The sequence below is a fragment of the Pseudophryne corroboree genome, chromosome 2 (assembly GCF_028390025.1).
Source record: "Pseudophryne corroboree isolate aPseCor3 chromosome 2, aPseCor3.hap2, whole genome shotgun sequence".
Classification (NCBI taxonomy): domain Eukaryota; kingdom Metazoa; phylum Chordata; class Amphibia; order Anura; family Myobatrachidae; genus Pseudophryne; species Pseudophryne corroboree.
In genome coordinates, this window is record NC_086445.1 from 132,717,393 (window position 1) to 132,733,345 (window position 15,953).

The window sequence follows — 15,953 nt, forward strand, 5'->3', positions numbered from 1 at the left end:
GATTGCGGCGATCCAAGACGGATCAAGTGGGCAGAGGGCGCTGGGTTACGATGGTTCCGGCGCTAGAGGTAAGCGTTTGCCCAGTGGGTCTGGCAATGCAATATCTGGGAGTACGACCCGCTAAGGAGGGGTCATGGCTATTGCACTATGACGGGCTGCCAGTCACAAAATACCAGTTCCGGTGGATGCTGGGTCGCTGTCTGACGGGCTTGGGCCTCTCGCCTGCTGCTTTCGGTACCCATTCCTTTCGGATAGGCGCGGCGACGTCGGCAGCTGCGGCGGGTTTCTCCAGAACTGAGATCCAGGCGGTAGGGCGATGGAAGTCGTCCAGTTATAAGCGATATATTCGCCCTGTCACTTGAGAGGGCGCCCGGCGCTGGGGGCATTGTTAATTGCAATTCGTTATGCTGTCTCAGTTCTGTGTTTTCATGAATTTGTGCGTTTGTTAATGTTTGTTCCCCCGTTTTTGTTATCCTACTCAGGGATTAGCTACTCGCCGTTGCTGGCATGAGCCGGCAGCGGGGGTCTGGAGTTATTTGCGATTTTTTGCCTGACTTGACGGACTGAATTCTAATCTATAATTCGGCTAATTTGGTCTAATCATAGTCCCTCAGCAGGTCTTTACGTTCACCTCCAGCTGAGTTATTACATGTGTTTCCCGTTTTATACACCCCCCCCCCCCCTTTTTTATTTCGTTTGTTTTATTTGATTTCCCCCTTTGTGTCTTTAATTGCGTTTAAAATTGGCAACGAAACATGGTGCAGTCGGCTAGGCCGTGACTGCTGCAATGGCGAGATTAAAGTTTTTCTTTTTGGCAGATCCTTCAGTATAAACATTAAATAAGCCTCTTAGTAATCAATTCTACCCCTCTTTTTTCCCTTCAGGATGGTTCGAAGACTGTTTGCCCATTTGGGTGGTTGGCCACTCTTACATTTACTGGGCGGCCAGGTTTGTGGCCTCGGAAGGGTCTCAGGCATTGTTTGGATCTCAGGGTGTCAGATGGCTCGGCTGGCGAGGAATGATGTGGGGTGAGCTGAGGAGTAAGTTAGTGAGTCAGGCCAGAGAGCATGGAGTCCCTAGGGTTTTGGTTGTCCATCTAGGTGGCAACGACTTGGGGAAGGGGACATCCTTGGAGCTGCGGTGGGCCATGATACAGGATCTGGCAAGTGTGACCGCGCAATGGACCAATTGTGTGTTGGTTTTTTCCATGATGGTGCCGAGATTGTGTTGGAGGGGTGTGGCGGATGGTCGCCGGATTGATGAGGCCCGGAAAAAGGTGAACGGAGCTGTGGCAAAGTGGGTGCTGTCCCACGGTGGGAGGGTGGTTCGCCACCCGAGGATACGGTTCAGAGACAGCCACCTTTTCCGGCGCGATGGAGTACATCTATCCAATGAGGGGATGATGTTGTTTCTGGAGGATCTAGGTTTCGCTTTGCAGGAGTTAGGGTAGGTTTATGGTGGCGGTGCGAAAGATTTTTGGAGATGAGTCTTTCGCTGTTGGCGGAAAAGAACGGCAGTTTCGTATGGTAGAGAAAACTGTAGTGTTTTACAGTTTGTTGTGGTTTAGGTGCACTCACCTCCATCGACTTATGGCCGCTTGACCACCCATCCGGGAAGGCAGCGGCAGGGCACCCAGGAGCGGTGGGTAGTCACTGTGGGGGTTGAGTTGTCACCTATTACCGGTTTATGGTAAGCTTTTAGTAAATTCATAGGATTTAGTTATTTAAGTTAATTTAGATTAAGGAGCCGTTCTTTTGGGCCGCCACCATATGCCAGCTGGAGCGGCATATTAAATTAATCTCTTTTATTACAGGTTTCCCAATGGTTAGGGACAAATAAATAGCTAGCAATTTTCTGCCAAATTCAAGTCTCAGTGTCGTTATTTCTGGTTATGCTTGTGAATGCTTTACTTTCAAAGAAAGGGGTCCACCAATTATCACTAAGATGTTTAGAAGAGAGTATTGACTGCATAGGAGAGGAAAGGGTTAAACATCTGGGGAGGGGTGGACCTAGCTGTAAGGAAAGTACAGCCTTTGAGGGGGAGGGCTTGATATATATAGGGAAGGTGAAGCCATTTTAAGTCTCTTGGTGACTCGGTTTCCCACCCACCCGCCCTGGTAGTTGGAAATAGTGGCACGTGGTGCTGTGGCTCTAAGTTGTTGGCTGTTTTATCGTTGGCTATTTATTGGCGGAAAAGAACGGCAGTTTCGTATGGTAGAGAAAACTGTAGTGTTTTACAGTTTGTTGTGGTTTAGGTGCACTCACCTCCATCGACTTATGGCCGCTTGACCACCCATCCGGGAAGGCAGCGGCAGGGCACCCAGGAGCGGTGGGTAGTCACTGTGGGGGTTGAGTTGTCACCTATTACCGGTTTATGGTAAGCTTTTAGTAAATTCATAGGATTTAGTTATTTAAGTTAATTTAGATTAAGGAGCCGTTCTTTTGGGCCGCCACCATATGCCAGCTGGAGCGGCATATTAAATTAATCTCTTTTATTACAGGTTTCCCAATGGTTAGGGACAAATAAATAGCTAGCAATTTTCTGCCAAATTCAAGTCTCAGTGTCGTTATTTCTGGTTATGCTTGTGAATGCTTTACTTTCAAAGAAAGGGGTCCACCAATTATCACTAAGATGTTTATCAAGTCTGTGTACTGATTCACTGTTGCCAGGACCCATGCTATGTTTTATTTTCTCACTGATTCTCTCTAAAATATTGTCCATTCTCATGTTTTTTGTATGTCTTATTATTGGCATAACTTTGCTATTACATAGTTCCACACTATGTTTAATTTGAACATTTTTCATCTAAGAACTTATATATCTAGAATAGATACGCATTGGAATATCTATTGGGTATAGCAAACACTATCCTTCATATTTTATGTTCACATATGTAAGTTTATATGTGGAAGTTCTACTAGATTTAGATTGTGACCCTTTGATATTATCTTGTCAGTTGCCCCAGTCATATATCTATTTTATTTATCCTCGTTTTGGGGATGGGGTGGGTGTGGGGGGGGGGGGGGGTTTAGGGCTTAGACAAGTTAAGTAGCTTAGTTGGGGGGTTATGGGGATCCAGGTATACCTAGGTTGGGGTTAGGTTATACAGGGTGGGGGGTTCTGAGGTGGTTTGTTTTTGGGGGTTTTGTTTTGATTTAGTTAGAGACTGTAAGGTTTTGTTTTCATTTTTTGTTTTATTCTGTTTAGATTTATGGCAGATGTCTCCGGAATTATATATATATATATATATTTTTTTTCCCCAATATTCCTTCACTCTGCCTATTCTATTCATGGTCTGCAATATAGTTATCTCTGTATCTCTATATTCCTCAGATATAGGTTACTCTCACTTTATCCTTGATATGTGAGCTCACATGGCGCCTGTGTGCTCTTATTGCTTAATGTTATACTGATGAGTGCTTTATATATCCTGTTTTTTGTTGGGCATTTGGTATCCTGTCTGCATATTGCATGCTCTACTGTATCTGCCATGATTGTTTGTTGTATTTTATTTATGTTATTTTTTTGGGGGGGTGTTTTAAAAAAACTTACAATAAAGAATACACAATTTAAAAAAAAAAACTGAGCCTGAGGAGGGATATAGAGGGAGGAGCCAGGTCACGCCCCCTTTGAAAGTCTTAAAGTGCCCATGTCTCCTGCGGATCCGTCTATATCCCATGGTTCTTTTGGTGTCCCCAACATCCTCAAGGACATAATAGAAAGGAGATACATTGTTACTGGGGTCCTTACTGGAATCAATACTTCTGATTGGGGCGCAAATGTCCACGGGGACTTATAATATTCTTATATCTCAAATTCGGATCTGCTTTGTTGCTTTAATACATTAGATCAGTGGTTCTCAAACTCGGTCCTCAGGACCCCACACAGTGCATGTTTTGCAGGTAACCCAGCAGGTGCACAGGTGTATTAATTACTCACAGCCACATTTTAAAAGGTCCACACGCGGAGTTAATTATTTCACTTGTGATTCTGTGAGGAGACCTGCAAAACATGCACCGTGTGGGGTCCTGAGGACCGAGTTTGAGAACCTGTGCTTTAGATAGTTTCAGCCCAATAAATTAACTACTTCGGAGAGTTTATTAAGTTATATTTGGGATTTTTCAGATTTTCTTTGTCTAAAGGTATACATAGCCTGTGCAGTTTTTTTGTGCATTCTGTCATTTCCCTTGCTTTTTCCCCTACATTCTGGCAGTATGCAAACAGGGGGAGACATGTAGCAGCCTGCGAAAAGCAGGAAGTGCAGAACTTTGGGGGTCATTCCGAGTTGATCGCACGCTGCAACTTTTTGCAGCCTGTGCGATCAGATAGTCGCCGCCTACTGGGGGAGTGTATTTTAGCTGTGCAAGTGTGCGAACGCTTGTGCAGGGGAGCTGTACAAAAACATTTTGTGCAGTTTCTGACTAGCTCTGAACTTACTCAGCCCTTGCGATCACTTCAGCCTGTCATGTCCTGGAATTGACGTCAGACACCCGCCCTGCAATCACCTGCACATGCCTGTGTTTTCCTCTCCACTCCCAGAAAATGGTCAGTTGCCACACCCGGAACGCCTTCCTGCTGTCAGTCACCTTGCGATCGCCACTGCGATCAAAATCTTTGTTAGAACATTTGCTGCCTGGCGTTCACCGTTGCCGGGCAGTAGCACGTCTGCGCATTGCGGCCGCAGCGCATGCGCATTCCGGACCCGATCGCACGGCTGCAAAAAATTGCAGCGTGCAATCGGGTCGGAACGACCCCATTTGTGCGAGTCTGGCCGGATTTTTAAAGCAGAAATCATTTACACAGTATAAACAACCTGCTTATGCCGTGTAAATGACTGCTGCTTTAAAAATCCGACTAGACTTGCACGAAGTCGGCACGTCTTGCTTCTCGCAGGCTATTACATTTAGCCCAGCTTGGAGAGAGATAAAGTGGAGAGCCATAAAATACTAACAGCTTCTTGCCTTTTACAGACTGTGGGAGCGATGCAATAAGCAGTGATAAAAGTGGAGAAGTGAGTCAGTGGAGAAGATGCCCATAGCAACCAATCAGCATTGACGTAACATTTATAATTTGCATACTATAAATATATACAGAGCAGCTGATTGGTTGCTATGAGCAATGTCTCCACTGGCTCACTTCTCCACTTTTTTCACTGCTTAGTACATGTCCCCCTTTGTTAGAAAAATGACAATTAGGAGCTGATTGGTTAGTACTTTTTTCTGTAATGGTAAATATCCTTCATGAACAGTTCAATATGAACTGGATGGCAGTATAGAAAGACATCCTGTGCGGGTCTCTTATGGATAATAGTTCTTACATAGGGAAGCATAGCAGGGAGATCTCTTAGCGATCAGTTCCTTGAGATGTAGTCCATAATGAGTAGAAGTAGATTAAACGATGCCTGACATAGATAAGTTTTTCCATGGCTTCCATCCACTGAACAGTTATCCATTTCTTGACATTTGCTGTGTTAAAATTATTGCTGGAGCTCTGACACCATTTGCAAAAGAACATCTCTGGTTCCACAGAAGTCCTTATTCATATTATTCATCAGATGCCTAGGATTATCGCATCACCCAAATAGGACTGCACTGAGACACAGGAAAACCCTAATCTACAGTATGTCAGGCATCATTTCATCAACTTCTACTCAGTGGGGGTAATTCTGAGTTGATCGCAGCAGCAAGTTTGTTAGCAATTGGTCAAAACCATGTGCACTGCAGGGGGCGCGGGGCAGATATAACATTTGCAGAGAGAGTTAGATTTGGGGGGTTATTTCGTTTCTGTGCAGGGTAAATACTGGCTGCTTTATTTTTACACTGCAATTTAGATTTCAGTTTGAATACACCCCACCTAAATCTAACTCTCTCTGCACATGGGCCCTCATTCCGAGTTGTTCGCTCGGTATTTTTCATCGCATCGCAGTGAAAATCCGCTTAGTACGCATGCGCAATGTTCGCACTGCGACTGCGCCAAGTAACTTTACTATGAAGAAAGTATTTTTACTCACGGCTTTTTCTTCGCTCCGGCGATCGTAATGTGATTGACAGGAAATGGGTGTTACTGGGCGGAAACACGGCGTTTCAGGGGCGTGTGGCTGAAAACGCTACCGTTTCCGGAAAAAACGCAGGAGTGGCCGGGGAAACGGTGGGAGTGCCTGGGCGAACGCTGGGTGTGTTTGTGACGTCAACCAGGAACGACAAGCACTGAAATGATCGCACAGGCAGAGTAAGTCTGGAGCTACTCTGAAACTGCTAAGTAGTTAGTAATCGCAATATTGCGAATACATCGGTCGCAATTTTAAGAAGCTAAGATTCACTCCCAGTAGGCGGCGGCTTAGCGTGTGTAACTCTGCTAAATTCGCCTTGCGACCGATCAACTCGGAATGAGGGCCCTGTTATATTTGCCTCCCCTGCAGTGCACATGGGGGGTAATTCCGAGTTGATCGCAGCAGGAATTTTGTTAGCAGTTGGGCAAAACCATGTGCACTGCAGGGGAGGCAGATATAACATGTGCAGAGAGAGTTAGATTTGGGTGTGGTGTGTTCAATCTGCAATCTAAGTTGCAGTGTAAAAATAAAGCAGCCAGTATTTACCCTGCACAGAAACAAAATAACCCACCCAAATCTAACGCTCTCTGCACATGTTATATCTGCCTCTCCTGCAGTGTACATGGGTGGTCATTCCGAGTTGTTCGCTCGGTAATTTTCTTCGCATCGCAGCGATTTTCCGCTAATTGCGCATGCGCAATGTTCGCACTGCGACTGCGCCAAGTAAATTTGCTATGCAGTTAGGTATTTTACTCACGGCATTACGAGGTTTTTTCTTCGTTCTGGTGATCGTAATGTGATTGACAGGAAGTGGGTGTTTCTGGGCGGAAACTAGTCGTTTTATGGGAGTGTTTGAAAAAAAGCTACCGTTTCTGGGAAAAACGCGGGAGTGGCTGGAGAAACGGAGGAGTGTCTGGGCGAAGGCTGGGTGTGTTTGTGACGTCAAACCAGGAACGACAAGCACTGAACTGATCGCACTGGAAGAGTAAGTCTCGAGCTACTCAGAAAATGCACAGAGAAGTCTTTTCGCAATATTGCGAATCTTTCATTCGCAATTTTGCTAAGCTAAGATTCACTCCCAGTAGGCGGCGGCTTAGCGTGTACAAAGCTGCTAAAAGCAGCTTGCGAGCGAACAACTCGGAATGAGGGCCATGGTTTTGCCCAACTGCTAACAAACTTGCTGCTGCGATCAACTCAGAATTAGGCCCAGTATGGACTACATCTCGTGGAAATGGTAATTAACAACTTAACTGACTATTTTTTTCCCCAAAAACCACTCAGAAATTGTTGTGATTTTTTTAATGAGTGAATTAAGTGAAGAACATAAATTTAACCTTATCCAAAATGATTTTAGTTAAAAAAAAAATATATTTTTATATATATATATATATATATATATATATATATATATATATATAATATATCCTTTTTTTGTACACATCGGCAACATCGGAAACATTGCAATCATCGCAAATTTTGTTTTTACAGCAGGGACAGCCGCCAGGTACACGGGAGGCTTGATTTACACTTCCCCAGCGGCTGCTCTGGTCTGCAGCCGCTGGGTGGGGGGTCCTGTCATGTTGACTGATCAGCAATGATCGGCAGCACGGCAAACACTGGGGGAGGGGGTAGGAAGGCAGAGGAACCGTCCGGTCCCTCTGAGAGCAGCAGCAGAAGGAACTTTCTCTTCCCTACCATTGCTAACACTGTTTATCTGACTGGTCGCATCCTGTGCGACCAGGTCAGATAAAGCACTTGCTGGTAGGATTGCATGTGATACGACCATGCCAGGCAAGTGCTTAACAGATCTCCTTGCTATTCTTCCCTACTCCAGGTATACACGGATGAAAGAGATTGCCCTATATACTGACTTTTAATTAGCCTCTAACTGTGAATCATTAAAAAAAAGTCAGCTTGTATGGATAAAAAAAATCAAATCCTGTTATCTGAAGGATAGCTGTATAAATGATGTCCAAAGAACATTTTAGGAAACTAATGATAAAGGTATTGACATGCACAAGATAGGAAATGGCTACAAAATAATATTCAAGTGCTTGGATTCCCAGTGAGCACTGTTGGATTAATTGTGAGGAAAAGGAAGCGGCATCATACCACCAGGCACTGAATAGTGAAGGCCGTCACTCAGAACTCAGTAGCAGACAGGCCAGCTACGAAGAAGCTACACTGTTCAGTGTCTGAGACTGGAATGGAAGCTCACCAGTGACCATATCTACAGCTCAGTATGCAACTGGCCTCTGTAGGAGGGTAGCTATAAAGAAGCCATTGCTGAAAAAAACCCACATCAAAGCTCATCTGGAATTAGCCAGAAATGTCAGTGACCCAGCTAAAATGTATCTGTGGTCAGATGAAACAAAACTGTAGCATTTTTGCTCCAATGCCAAATGTTATGTGTGTCGCAAACCTTAAGGTACATACACACGGTGAGATTTTAGCTATTTTCGATTTTGACTATGCGATATGGACAATGCAGTATGGACTATGTGTGCTTTCACTATTGGCTATGTGCGATTTTAACTATGTGCCAATTTTGACTATACTTTAGTACTAAATAGTCAAAATTTACTTGCCTGCACAGTCTATCTAGCCTTGCGATACCGAACCCACGGGACTGCGCATAGGGATTGAATCAGTATCGCAAGGAGGCTAACGCCTTGCGATCTGCACTAACTTTCCTTGCGATTTTGACTATATAGTCAAAATTGCAAAGCAATATCTCACCGTGTGTACACATCTTAACGCTGCCCATTTCTCAGCAAAATCCACCCCAACAGTGAAGTACGTGGGTGTCAGCACCATGTTGTGGGGATGCTTTTCCTCAACTGGGCATCTTGTTAAAATTGAAGGAACGATGGATTGTGTAAAATACCAGAAGATACTGCAAGGCAACCTGCATTCTGCTAGAGAACTAAAGCATAGGAGACATCCTGTATAATGAATTATGAGTGTGAAAATTATTGCTGCTCCATGGCCCCTGCATCTGGCTAGCAGGTTCTGTGGAGTGGTACCCTGTGGTCAGTATCTCTCCACTTTCTACTGTCACCTGCCCACTCACATAACGTGATAAGGAGGAGAAAAAAGAAAGACTTTGTGTTGGGGCACACTTGAAAATTTATGAATTTATTAAAACTTAACTTTTAATATTAATGTCACATAAAAAGAAGAAGATAGTTTCATACAGAAAAATGTTCAGGTACACACAATATACAAATAACAGTCTACACAGAAAAAATTTGTTGAAAAGTATAAAGTATAACAATTAGCAGAAATCGTTAACAAAAATCAGGATAAACCTGATAGAAAATTAAGAGCACCTGTGGTGAAAACATTTTTGTAAAGAGAAAAACAATTATATGCCTAATTAAGTCAAGATAAATAATCAAAGGTGAGATCACTGTGGTAATGATTATAATAAGAATTTACTTACCGATAATTCTATTTCTCGGAGTCCGTAGTGGATGCTGGGGTTCCTGAAAGGACCATGGGGAATAGCGGCTCCGCAGGAGACAGGGCACAAAAAAGTAAAGCTTTACTAGGTCAGGTGGTGTGCACTGGCTCCTCCCCCCATGACCCTCCTCCAGACTCCAGTTAGGTACTGTGCTCGGACGAGCATACACAATAAGGGAGGCATTTTGAATCCCGGGTAAGACTCATACCAGCCACACCAATCACACCGTACAACTTGTGATCTAAACCCAGTTAACAGTATGACAACAGAAAGGGCCTCTTAAAGATGGCTCCTTAACAATAACCCGAATTAGTTAACAATAACTATGTACAAGTATTGCAGATAATCCGCACTTGGGATGGGCGCCCAGCATCCACTACGGACTCCGAGAAATAGAATTATCGGTAAGTAAATTCTTATTTTCTCTATCGTCCTAAGTGGATGCTGGGGTTCCTGAAAGGACCATGGGGATTATACCAAAGCTCCCAAACGGGCGGGAGAGTGCGGATGACTCTGCAGCACCGAATGAGAGAACTCCAGGTCCTCCTTTGCCAGGGTATCAAATTTGTAAAATTTTACAAACGTGTTCTCCCCCGACCACGTAGCTGCTCGGCAGAGTTGTAATGCCGAGACCCCTCGGGCAGCCGCCCAAGATGAGCCCACCTTCCTTGTGGAGTGGGCTTTTACAGTTTTAGGCTGTGGCAGGCCTGCCACAGAATGTGCAAGTTGAATTGTGTTACAAATCCAACGAGCAATCGACTGCTTAGAAGCAGGTGCGCCCAACTTGTTGGGTGCATACAATATAAACAGCGAGTCAGATTTTCTGACTCCAGCCGTCCTTGCAATGTATATTTTTAAGGCTCTGACAACGTCCAACAACTTGGAGTCCTCCAAGTCGCTAGTGGCCGTAGGCACCACAATAGGTTGGTTCAGATGAAATGCTGATACCACTTTAGGGAGAAAATGCGGACGAGTCCGCAGTTCTGCCCTATCCGAATGGAAGATTAGATAAGGACTTTTATAAGATAAAGCCGCCAATTCAGATACTCTCCTGGCAGAGGCCAGGGCTAGTAACATAGTCACTTTCAATGTGAGATATTTCAAATCCACCTTTTTCAATGGTTCAAACCAATGGGATTTGAGGAAATCTAAAACTACATTTAGATCCCACGGTGCCACCGGAGGCACCACAGGAGGCTGTATATGCAGTACTCCCTTGACAAAAGTCTGGACCTCAGGGACAGAGGCCAATTCTTTTTGGAAGAATATTGACAGGGCCGAAATTTGAACCTTAATGGATCCCAATTTGAGACCCATAGATAATCCTGATTGCAGGAAATGTAGGAAACGACCCAGTTGGAATTCCTCCGTCGGAACCCTCCGATCCTCGCACCACGCTACATATTTTCGCCAAATGCGGTGATAATGTTTCACGGTGACTTCCTTCCGTGCCTTAATCAAGGTAGGAATGACTTCTTCTGGAATGCCTTTCCCTTTTAGGATCTGGCGTTCAACCGCCATGCCGTCAAACGCAGCCGCGGTAAGTCTTGAAAAAGACAGGGACCCTGCTGTAGCAGGTCCCTTCTCAGAGGTAGAGGCCACGGTTCGTCCGTGAGCATCTCTTGAAGTTCCGGATACCAAGTCCTTCTCGGCCAATCCGGAACCACTAGTATTGTTCTTACTCTTCTTTGCCGTATGATCTTCAATACCTTTGGTATGAGCGGCAGAGGAGGAAACACATACACTGACTGGTACACCCAAGGAGTTACCAGTGCGTCCACAGCTATTGCCTGTGGATCTCTTGACCTGGCGCAATATTTGTCCAGTTTCTTGTTGAGGCGAGACGCCATCATGTCTACAATTGGTCTTTCCCAACGGTCTATTAACATGTTGAAGACTTCTGGATGTAGACCCCACTCTCCCGGATGAAGATCGTGTCTGCTGAGGAAGTCTGCTTCCCAGTTGTCCACGCCCGGGATGAACACTGCTGACAGTGCTATCACGTGATTCTCCGCCCAGCGAAGAATCTTGGCAGCTTCTGCCATTGCACTCCTGCTTCTTGTGCCGCCCTGCCTGTTTACATGGGCGACCGCCGTGATGTTGTCCGACTGAATCAACACCGGCTTTCCTTGCAGGAGAAGTTCCGCCTGGCTTAGAGCATTGTAGATTGCTCTTAGTTCCAGAATGTTTATGTGAAGAGACTTTTCCAGACTCGTCCATACTCCCTGGAAGTTTCTTCCTTGTGTGACTGCTCCCCAGCCTCTCAGGCTGGCGTCCGTGGTCACCAGGATCCAATCCTGAATGCCGAAACTGCGGCCTTCTAATAGGTGAGCCTTCTGCAACCACCACAGAAGTGACACCCTTGTCTTTGGTGACAGGGTTATTTGCAGGTGCATCTGCAGATGCGACCCTGACCATTTGTCCAACAGATCCCTTTGGAATATTCTTGCATGGAATCTGCCGAATGGAATTGCTTCGTAAGAAGCCACCATTTTTCCCAGGACTCTTGTGCATTGATGTACTGACACTTTTCCTGGTTTTAGGAGGTTCCTGACCAGATCGGATAACTCCTTGGCTTTTTCCTCTGGAAGGAAAACCTTTTTCTGAACCGTGTCCAGAATCATTCCTAGGAACAGCAGACGAGTTGTCGGGATTAAATGGGATTTTGGAATATTCAGAATCCACCCGTGTTGTCTTAGCACCTCTTGAGATAGTGCTAAAGCTGTCTCCAGCTGTTCTCTGGACCTTGCCCTTATTAGGAGATCGTCCAAGTATGGGATAACTAATACGCCTTTTCTTCGAAGAAGAATCATCATCTCGGCCATTACCTTGGTAAAGACCCGAGGCGCCGTGGACAATCCGAACGGCAGCGTCTGAAACTGATAGTGACAGTTTTGAACAATGAACCTGAGGTACCCCTGGTGTGCGGGGTAAATCGGAACGTGTAGATACGCATCCTTGATGTCCAAGGATACCATAAAGTCCCCTTCTTCCAGGTTCGCTATCACTGCTCTGAGTGACTCCATCTTGAACTTGAACTTTTTTATGTAGAGGTTCAAGGACTTCAGATTTAGAATAGGCCTTACCGAGCCATCCGGCTTCGGTACCACAATAGAGTGGAATAATACCCCTTTCCTTGTTGTAATAGGGGTACTTTGACTATCACCTGCTGAGCGTACAGCTTGTGAATGGCTTCCAACACCCTCTCCCTTTCGGAAGAGACGGTTGGTAAGGCAGACTTCAGGAAACGATGAGGAGGATCCGTCTCTAATTTCAACCTGTACCCCTGAGATATTATCTGCAGGATCCAGGGGTCTACCTGCGAGTGAGCCCACTGCGCGCTGTAATTTTTGAGACGGCCCCCCACTGTCCCCGAGTCCGCTTGAGAGGCCCCAGCGTCATGCTGAGGTTTTTGCAGGAGCCGGGGAGGGCTTCTGTTCCTGGGAAGGAGCTGCCTGTTGGTGTCTCTTCCCTCTTCCTCTGCCTCGTGGCAGGTACGACAAGCCCTTTGCTCTCTTATTTTTGTAGGAGCGAAAAGGCTGCGGTTGAAAGGTCGGTGCCTTTCTCTGTTGGGGAGTGACTTGAGGTAAAAAAGTGGATTTCCCGGCAGTAGCCGTGGCCACCAAGTCTGATAGACCAACTCCAAATAACTCCTCCCCTTTATACGGCAAAACCTCCATGTGACGTTTTGAATCCGCATCGCCTGTCCACTGTCGTGTCCATAAGGCTCTTCTGGCTGAAATGGACATAGCACTCACCCGAGATGCCAGTGTGCAAATATCCCTCTGTGCATCACGCATATAGATAAATGCATCCTTTATTTGTTCTAACGACAGTAAAACATTGTCCCTATCTAGGGTATCAATATTTTCAATCAGGGATTCTGACCAAACTACTCCAGCACTGCACATCCAGGCAGTTGCTATAGCTGGTCGTAGTATAACACCTGCATGTGTGTATATATTCTTTTGAATAACTTCCATCTTTCTATCTGATGGATCCTTAAGTGCGGCCGTCTCAGGAGAGGGTAACGCCACTTGTTTGGATAAGCGTGTGAGCGCCTTGTCCACCTTAGGGGGTGTTTCCCAGCGCGCCCTAACCTCTGGCGGGAAAGGGTATAATGCCAATAACTTTTTTGAAATTATCAACTTTTTATCAGGAGCAACCCACGCTTCATCACACACGTCATTTAATTCTTCTGATTCAGGAAAAACTGTTTGTAGTTTTTTCACACCATACATAATACCCTGTTTTACGGTATCTGTAGTATCAGCTAAATGTAACGTCTCCTTCATTGCCAAAATCATATAACGTGTGGCCCTACTGGAAAATACGTTTGAATTTCTACCGTCGTCACTGGAATCAGTGCCCGTGTCTGGGTCTGTGTCGACCGACTGAGGCAAAGGGCGTTTTACAGCCCCTGACGGTGTTTGAGGCGCCTGGACAGGCATTAATTGATTGTCCGGCCGCCTCATGTCCTCAACTGACTGTTTAAGGGAAGATAAACCATCACGTAATTCCACAAATAAAGGCATCCATTCTGGTGTCGACCCCCTGGGGGGTGACATCTGCATATTTGGCAATTGCTCCGCCTCCACACCAATATCGTCCTCATACATGTCGACACCACGTACCGACACACACCGCAAACTCACAGGGAATGCTCTAATGAAGACAGGACCCACTAGCCCTTTTGGGGAGACAGAGGGAGAGTCTGCCAGCACACACCACAAAGCGCTATATATACAAGGGATATCCTTATATTAAGTGCTCCCTTATAGCTGCTTTAATATATATATATATATATAGCCATTAATGTGCCCCCCCTCTCTGTTTTACCCTGTTTCTGTAGTGCAGTGCAGGGGAGAGACCTGGGAGCCGTTCTGACCAGCGGAGCTGTGACAGAAAATGGCGCCGTGTGCTGAGGAGATAGGCCCCGCCCCTTTTTCGGCGGGTTCTTCTCCCGCTATTTTTCCAGTCAGGCAGGGGTTAAATATCTCCATATAGCCCCTATGGGCTATATGTGAGGTATTTTTAGCCTTGTATAAGGTTTATATTTGCCTCTCAGAGCGCCCCCCCCCAGCGCTCTGCACCCTCAGTGACTGCCCAGTGAAGTGTGCTGAGAGGAAAATGGCGCACAGCTGCAGTGCTGTGCGCTACCTTATGAAGACTGAGGAGTCTTCAGCCGCCGGTTTCCGGACCTCTTCACGCTTCAGCATCTGCAAGGGGGTCGGCGGCGCGGCTCCGGGACCGGACTCCACGGCTGGGCCTGTGTTCGATCCCTCTGGAGCTAATGGTGTCCAGTAGCCAAGCAGCAAATCCACTCTGCATGCAGGTGAGTTTACTACTTTCCCCCTAAGTCCCACGTTGCAGTGATCCTGTTGCCAGCAGGACTCACTGTAAAGAAAAAAACCTAAACTAAACTTTCTCTAAGCAGCTCTTTAGGAGAGCCACCTAGATTGCACCCTTCTCGTTCGGGCACAAAATCTAACTGGAGTCTGGAGGAGGGTCATGGGGGGAGGAGCCAGTGCACACCACCTGACCTAGTAAAGCTTTACTTTTTTGTGCCCTGTCTCCTGCGGAGCCGCTATTCCCCATGGTCCTTTCAGGAACCCCAGCATCCACTTAGGACGATAGAGAAAGGTTGTTAGTGATCTATTAACCTATGTGATCTAAAAGGAAGGCATGAGAATAGGTATAATAATAATATAAACCATAATTGGAATACCAAATGGTTAATGGTGGTCCCCTTGGTAGAAGCTATGTTTGCTACACAAAAGATCCTAATGTAAGAAGACGTTTGTACAAATTTTGAAAATAAACGACATTGAACAAAAAACAAAAATTGCCAATAAAGGGTATGTGGTAATCAGTGATTGTCAGGAGGATAATCGCAGAGTGGATACAAGCTTTCAGAGTTAGGAAGTTGCTCTAACACTTCTGCTGTTTGAAATCATAGGTTGAATTTTTACTGCACCTGATATTCCCAAGAGGTCACCCAACTTGGTACTGAGCTTGTCAGCGCTTAGCTTCCAAGATCGGATGAGGTTGGGCGTTTGCCGCTGAAATATGGCAGTAATGGCAACACTGGGATACAAATGAGAGAGTGTAATGGAGAATGAGCAACAAGGGTACTTCTGCTGTCCAGTTAGTAGCGCAGGTTCTCTGTTACTGTAGGCATTGCAGAGAGTGGTCTCGCATCTGGATGAGAGGGTACAGAAATATATAGAAAGGATAAGTCGAAAAATAGGGAGGGGACCCCACCTTCTGCTGTCCACTGTCTTATATAATTTATAGCGGACAGTGGATGAGAGAGGAAGGTTAGTCTCACCTATTGAAAAGATAAGGGGTTGAAGAAAAAATGGTGTGATCACCAACAATCAGTGTGTGGCAGGCTAATATGCTGAGTCAAAAAGACCAATATCTTGAATAGAGCC

At 45.6% G+C, this 15,953-nt stretch overlaps 1 protein-coding gene across 5 annotated transcripts in view; it reads right to left on the bottom strand.

The window, feature by feature from the left end:
• Positions 1–15,953, bottom strand: part of FLT3 (fms related receptor tyrosine kinase 3) — a 238,801-nt gene that overhangs the window by 83,438 nt on the left and 139,410 nt on the right. The gene's annotated exons all lie outside the window — the stretch shown is intronic.